General features: G+C 46.2%; 1 protein-coding gene across 14 annotated transcripts in view; it reads left to right on the top strand.

The window, feature by feature from the left end:
- Nucleotides 1-529: 529 nt before the first annotated feature.
- Ppp6r3 (protein phosphatase 6 regulatory subunit 3) overlaps nucleotides 530-7,471 on the top strand; it is a 133,604-nt gene continuing 126,662 nt past the window's right edge. For 5 of the 14 annotated variants that reach the window (XM_028871541.2, XM_028871560.2, XM_028871584.2 and 2 more), the window contains exon 1: nucleotides 532-633. The gene's annotated coding sequence lies outside the window, so the exon portion shown is untranslated. Of the gene's footprint in view, nucleotides 634-7,471 lie in introns of all 14 variants that reach the window. The other 9 variants (XM_037208602.1, XM_028871574.2, XM_037208616.1 and 6 more) reach the window with 3 other exon arrangements.

A 7,471-nucleotide genomic window follows, 5' to 3' on the forward strand; every position in this document is an offset into this window, starting at 1 on the left:
CTCTACCATTTGAGCTAATTCCCCAGCCATGACTAGTTTCCGCCATAAGTCTTGTTGTGATTCACGTCATCACCGGTTTCACCCGCGGCCGTTGCCCCACTGCCTGTTGTCATTGTGCTATCCCATTGGTTCCCTCGCATCTAAAGCTACACAGCCGGGATTGGTTTGGCTCATTTGTTTTAAAATGCATTGACTACGCAGATTGGTGGTCCAAAGCGTCCGTCACGCGAGGCAGTGCTGTTGCTACGGCGTAGAGAGACCTAGCCCAAGCTTCTCCCAATTTCTGACTTTTTTCTCAGACACCGGGGTCCTAGAGGTTCCGGATGCGTCAAGACCATGGGAAAAAGAATGCGCCTCTTGCGTTTGACTGACAAGGGCCGCGAGCCAATCGGAGTGGAGGCGAGGAAGCCGCTGGGAGGGCCAATGGGTCGTGGGGGGCGGGAGAAGCAGGCCAATTATCTTCGGGAAGGGGGCGGAGTCTTGGCCGTGATTGGCTGAGAGGCGGCCGGAGGGAGGGCGGGGGTAACTCAAGGCCTGCTTGATACGTCCGCCATTTTGGGCGCTTCGCTGATGGTGTCGGTGAGCCCTTTTCCCGCCTGAGCGTGACTAGCTGCGGGTCGTGGGCGCCTCCAGGTAACTCGGGGGAGGCGGCGGCGGCGCGGGGTGCGTGGGCCGCGCGGGCGGGCGGCCGACCGACGGGGGCGGTGGTCGGGTCCGGGCGGCGTGGGGAGGGAGCGTCCCGGCCCCTCTCCCCTCCCCCCCGGAATCGGCTGCCTTGGCGGCCCGGGAGGCGGCGTCCAGTCCTGGCCGGGACCGAGTCCCCAGCTCCTGTCAGCCTGACCGCGCGTTGGCAGCCAGCCGAGCCGCCGGCGAACTTTGGACGCCGAAGTGACTCTCCGGGCTTGGCTAGGCGGGAGCCCGGGCGAGACGAGGAGCACCCTAGCCAAGTCGGGGGTCCGGGACGAGCTCCCAGGCTCCCGCCCCGCGGCCTTGCCAGCGACTTCTCGGGATCTCCCGGAGCTTGTCAACTTGTCGGAGACCTTCGCGAACGCCTTTGTTGGACTCTTGTCCTCGGAGGAACAAGTTTTGTGGGTTTCTGGGCATTAGCCATAGAGTCATCGGAATACACAAAACCCAGTTCCGAGTCTCCCGGGGCCATCGCGGTGAATCCTCAGCCTCCGCCGTTGGATCTCTTATACCCAGACTGGGGCACTTGAGACTCCTTGGTGTTTTGGAGTTGGGGTGAGGGCTTATCTTTGTGGCTTCAAGGACTTCTCTGTTAAAGAAGCTCGGTTCACTGTTAACTGGGAGGTTTTTTCCCTCCCAATCCCGTTGCCTTTTCTTAGAACTTGGACTTGAAGTTGTAGGTGGGACAGAATGAGTGGTCTGATTAGTTCTTTGCCTGGACTTTTCTACTGCACGACCTACTGTCATTTCCCCCTACCTGATGTAGACTCTTGAGGATGGGTCAGAGCTTTGTTTATGTTTTGCTTTCCGGGGCGGGAAGAGGGGCATTTAGACAGGTTTCATCACAGCACTTGTTAATATGGATACTGTTTCACTTTCTTAAGTGAAGTTTACTTTGGTTTTTGTCCTCAAGGTCATGTTGCAGATGAGGCAGCCAGTGAGAAAGGGACTTCAGATTTCCTACCGCTAAAATATGCCTTGAAGTAGCAGGATGCAAGATCCCTGTATCAATGGTGGTTGAACTTTCTTTTGGGCCATTTGCCACTTTCTAGCCTTGTGACCTTGGGCAAATTACTCATCTTTGCTGCTCCTGTGACCTGGGAAAACAACTCTGTTTCATAAGTTTGTCCCAGCAGAGGTACACGTTAGACCTGTAACTGAGTAAGTTAACACAAAGCAGCTAAAACCATGCTTGGCACATAGAATCAGTTCAGTAGTGATCATAATTACCAAATTCAACTTCATCTTTTATTTTATTTTTGAGACAGGGTCTCACTATATAGCCAGAGGTCTTTACTGCTTATGCCTCTTGAGTAATGGGATTAAAGTCATGCACCACTACACCTGGCTCATTATTTTTGGTTTTGGCTCATATTTTTTGAGATGATAGGGTCTCCTGTAGCTTAAGATGTTCTTGACCTTTCTATTCAGCTAAGGATGGCCTTAAATTTTTGATCTTCCTGCCTCTACCTCACAAGCACTATGAGTAGAGTTATGTACCACCACACCTAGTTTAAAATTAATTTTTAAATGTTTAGGTACAATTAGGAAAGCCATGTGTTTAAGGATCAGGTGGGCTGGAAAAAAAATGAACTGGAAGTTATTTTAATTTTTCTGTGAGAAGAGAGGTTGAAAATTCATGAAATCACCTACATGTGCTAGAGTGACAAGTCGTGACACTTGAGAGTGTTTTGTCTAAACCAGTACTTATATATAGAAAATAACCCAGGAGCCTAAACAGCACTGTTGCTCTGCTGCTTCTAGGTACTGCTTCTGTGTGGTTACCCCAAATCAATAACTTGATTTCTTAGGTTTCTTCTCATTGTTACTGCAATTGGAACTACAGTCTTGAGAGCTTCAGCAACATACCTAATGTCTAAACATTATGAAACCTGATGGCTTTTCAGCATCAGACTTTCAGATTGTGTAGCAGTTTGTGTTAGGGATGTCAGCCTGGTAAAGTCTGCCAACACTCCAAAATCTGAAACTGAAATTGTAGTCCCAACCATTTTGGAGAAGGTGTGCTCAGTATGTAGTTTGGGAGTAGCTGTGTATGGGTGCTTTGGGACCTATTCCGCACTTTACTGTGTTTGGCTAAGGAGTCTAGAAAATTTAACAAACTGTCTTCACTCATTCAGTCATACCTGAAATCAGCTTTTTAATGTCTGCCTTGTGCCTTCTTCATGGTACTTGTCTTATGGGTGATAGTTGCTTATGACTTGGATTGGCTTATGCACTGGGGAAGAGTGTTTTGATAAACTCAATCTTAAGTAGACTTGAATACACTGATTGCTTTAATAGACTTAAGCTTTTGTGTATTGTATATCAACCCACTCACCAACTGCACTTAATCAAAAAACAACCAGCCATAAACCACATAAACAAAAGGAGCTTTGCTAGTTTGCAGTAATTGAGTGTTTAAGCGTAGTCTATAGCTATTCAGAAAATGGATAGCACTGAAATTCGGACTTCAAGTGAAGTTTGCTTAGCTGCTTTAAGATGAGTCTTGGTCAGTTCCCTATAGAAAAATGTGCTGTTACAAGTAAACATGTCTTCTTTAGAACAGTATTTGTCAGGGGTGCAAGTGCTTTACATTTAATTTCACCCCATACTTGGTTTTTAAATTTACTCTAGGTGATGGTCTTTCAACTGTTTGTCCTCTCAGGAAGCATTCCTTTTGGCTTATTAACACCTCCAGTGTACTGTAGAGGGTAGAGGTCAAGGCTACTGTTAAACCTCCTGTGGTACACAGATTATCCTAAACCCACCTCCCTTCCCACCCTCCTGCCAGTATTCAACCCTAAATATCAGTGGTGCTGACATCATGATAGACTAACACATATAACAATCATTTGGGATATTTTAAAACCATGGGTGTGGGACTTTACCTCTGGAAATTTGTGGTGGAGTTGAGACTAATTTTTTTTATTTCATTTTATTTTTAAAAGACAGAGTTTCTCTGTGTAGCCCTGGCTGTCCTGGAACTTGATCTGTACACCAGGCTGGCCTTGAATTCACAGATCCACCTGCCTCTGCCTCCCAAGTACTGGAATTAAAGACGTACACCACTGCTGCCAGCGTGAGACTATTCATTTAATAATTCATTATGTATGTGTGAGCTCTCGTGTGTAATTGTAGGTGCACATACACTGCAGCACACATGGTGCCAGAGGACAGCTTGTGCAGGTCAGGTCTTTCCTTCTATCATGTGAGTCCCAGGGATCAAACTCAGGTCATCAGGCTGTTGACAAGCACTCTTAACCACTGGGCCATCTCGCAGGCTCGAGAATGTACCTTCATAAACCTCTTAGACGGAACTGGAGTGCCATTGCCTTTTAGAACCTACACTGTGGTAGAGTGGAGATTCAAGGGCTGAATTCCAGGACCTTTGTGGGCTAGGAGCTGTGTCTGTGTACCTGGATCCTGCATGCTTGGTTGGTTAGTGGCAGGAAGACAAGCTGTGTATCATGTCATATGCCTGAAGATTTAGCTTTGAAATAATTTATTTTGCAAATGCAACTTTGAAACTTTCCCCTTTACCTCATGAAAATACATTGTCATATTGAGCTTGAAACTTAGCAAGTTAGGATATGCCCAAGTTAGGATTTGTCCCAGTGCATACCACTCTGAATTTTATTATTATTAAAAAAATCTTTTACCATCATCTTGTTTTTGTTTTTGTTTTTTTCCAAGACAGGGTTTCTCCGTGTAGTTTTGGTGCCTGTCCTGGCTCTTGCTCTGTAGACCAGGCTGGTCTCAAACTCACAAAGATCCACCTGGCTCTGCCTCCCAAGTGCTGGGATTAAAGGCGTGTGCCACCACCACCTGGCACCATCATCTTGTTGACCAACTGTCAGTTTTGTTTTTAGATCTCCACCCCTACCCCTTTCTTTTTTAAAATGAAAGACTTTCCCCAGAGAGTTAGCCCTGGGTCAGTTTACCCAGTTCTGTCCTTTGAGGGTAGAGTGGAGGGAGCATATGGTATGCTCTTCTTTTAGTGCCCATGCTCAGCTGGAAAGGAATTGTCTGTGTCCTGGACTCTGATGCAGGTGGAGGAATGTCTTTCTTCCTGGAGAGATATGCTGTGGTGGTAAAGGGAGGAACAGAGGTCTTTGCCTGTACTTAAAGTTGGTATAATGTGAGTGGTTAAATTGAGGAGCGTTAGGAAAACTATAAATTCAGCCCTAAATGGTACTATCTGCACACATTATAAGATAGGAGTCATGGAGATGCTTTCTGACTGACTTCTGTCCGGAACCTCAGCCTGTGGTTGTAGTTGTGCTAAGGACTGCAGTCAGGCCACCTACAACACTTAACAACCACTGTACTGTTCCCATCATCTGTTACCACCCCGCTCCCTGTTTAGAGACAGGGTCTTACCATGTAGCCCAGGCTAGCATTGAACTTGTCATCCTCCTGTCTCTACCTTTCAAGTGTAAGATTATAGTCGTGAGCCACCATGTCTACCTCCATCTACTTCTAATCGTCCTAAATAATTTTTAGCTTCATTTTATTTTATGCATGAGTGTTTGCCTGCATGTATGTATGTGTACCATGTGCATGCTGTGCCTGCAGAGGCCATTGGATCCCTTAGAACTGCAGTTACAGGCATTTGTGAGCAACTGTGTGAGTGTTGGGAACTAAACCCAGGTCATCTACAAGAAACAGTCGTAAATGCTCTTAACCACTGAGCCATCTCTCCAGCCCCCAGTCTTTCATGCGTTTTTGATCAGCAGCTGTACTAACTGAATATGTCCTTTGTCAGAAATATATTAGGGATTCATTGATGAACAGCCCTTAAGGACCTGCAGTCTAGAGTTGGCAATTACAAAGAGAGTTAACAAAGCTTGTTAGTATTGTATACTGAGCCCTCTGTATCTTTGGGCTCCTTATCTGTGGGTTCACACAGCATGGACTGAATGTATTAAATTCCAGAAAGGTCTAAAAAGCCAAATTTGAATTTGCCACAGGTATAGAGCACTTCACTGAGTCCCTGTAATAAATGTGAATGTGGATATGCTCTGCTGTGGCCACTAGACACTTCACAGATTTTCAGTGTCTGCCACTTTAGTGCTTTGAATGCTGCTTTTGTGGTTTGTGTCCTAGCTTTTGGATGGTTGCTGGTCAGGTCTGCATCTGTATTGAACATGCAGAGTACCTCATTTTTTCCTTCATTCCATCATATAAGTAATCTAGAGAGGTTTTAAAGATACAGAAAGTATCCCAGCAATGTATTGTAGATGGAAGGTTTCTCAGGTCTTGCCCAGGCTGCAGTCCCCGGACCCGAGGTCCCTCAGCCACTTAAAATTCAGAGGCTTAATATTATTTACAAACTGTATGGCCTATGGCTTAAGTTTTTTGCTAGCTAGCTCTTTCATCTTAAATTAACCCATTTCTATTAATCTATGTTGTGCCACATGGCTGTGGTGTTACCCGTCTGCTGACATCTTGTTTCTCCTTTCGGTGGCAGCCGGGTTCTCTCTCCTCTCCTTTCTTATATCGGCTTGGATTTCCCACCTGCCTCTAAGCTGCCTTGCCATAGGCTAGTGCAGCTTTATTTAACCAATCATAGCAACACATACTCACAGCATACAGAAAGACATCCCCATCTCCCCCTCTCCCCCAAGGTCTAGGTATAAGCCTGCTGTTGGTTGACTGGCTTACTTGTTTAACTTTGGTTAGCTGAGGTTGCCAGAAGTCTTATAAACAAGCAAATGGACCTGGTGGTATAGGTTTGTACCCAGCTACCAGGGAAGTTGAGGTAGGAAGATAGCAAGTTCAAAGCCTGCCTGGACAATTTACCAAGACCATCTTAAATTGGAGGATGGGAGTGGTTCAGTAGTTTAGAGCATTGGCTGCTCTTGCAGAGGGCCTGGGTTCAGTTCCTAGCACCCACAACTACTTTTTAACTCCAGTTGGAGATCCCGTGTCCTCTTTTGACCTCTACAGGCACGTATACACATAAAGTAAATATTTAAAAAGGACTTTTGCCTAGCATGCTCTTGGCCCTAGGTTTGAGTCCCCAGGGCTACCAAGAAAAAAAAATGTTACATTTCTGTTTCTCAAAATTGTTACTTTGATAGGTCTCCTTGATTTAGGTGGCTTAAAAAGGACCACTGGCCTTTCCATGCTGGTGAAGCAAGCTGTGTGATAACAAGATGGATACTTAGTGCTCTAAACACTCAACTCCCTGCTTCCAGACCCATCCAGTCTTCCCCTAGATTCTGTATGTTGTTTCTCCCCCTCTGTCTTTTCTGTCTCTGTTATTGGCCCCTCGTCCCCATTTTGATACAGGGACTTGTGCTGTGGCCCACGTTAGCCTTAAAGTTGATAAAGTTAAAGGCTCCTGCCCCAGCTTGCCAAATTCCTGTAGGTTCTTGCTAATAAACACCTTGAGCACGGTCCTTGTAATGGGATCCAGTGGGGTGGCTCAGTGGTAAAAGCACTTGCTGACAAGCCTCATCCTGAGTTTGCTCTTCAGGACTCACAGTGGAAGGAAAAAACTAACTGCAGCAAGTTGTCCTCTTACCTCCAAACACGTGCCTTGGCACCTTGCTTGTCTCTCCCCTTACACAACAAAGAAAGAAAATGGAAGAGGAGTGTACAGTGTTCTGCCTGCATGTATCCCTGCAGGCCAGAAGAGGGCACCAGATCTCATTACAGATGGTTGTGAGCCACCATGTGGTTGCTGGGAATTGAACTCAGGACTTTTGGAAGAGCAGTCAATGCTCTTAACCTCTGAGCCATCTCTCCAGCCCTCCTCCTCCTCCTCCTTCTTCATCTT

This window comes from Peromyscus leucopus, chromosome 1, assembly GCF_004664715.2.
Source record: "Peromyscus leucopus breed LL Stock chromosome 1, UCI_PerLeu_2.1, whole genome shotgun sequence".
Taxonomy (NCBI): Eukaryota; Metazoa; Chordata; class Mammalia; order Rodentia; family Cricetidae; genus Peromyscus; species Peromyscus leucopus.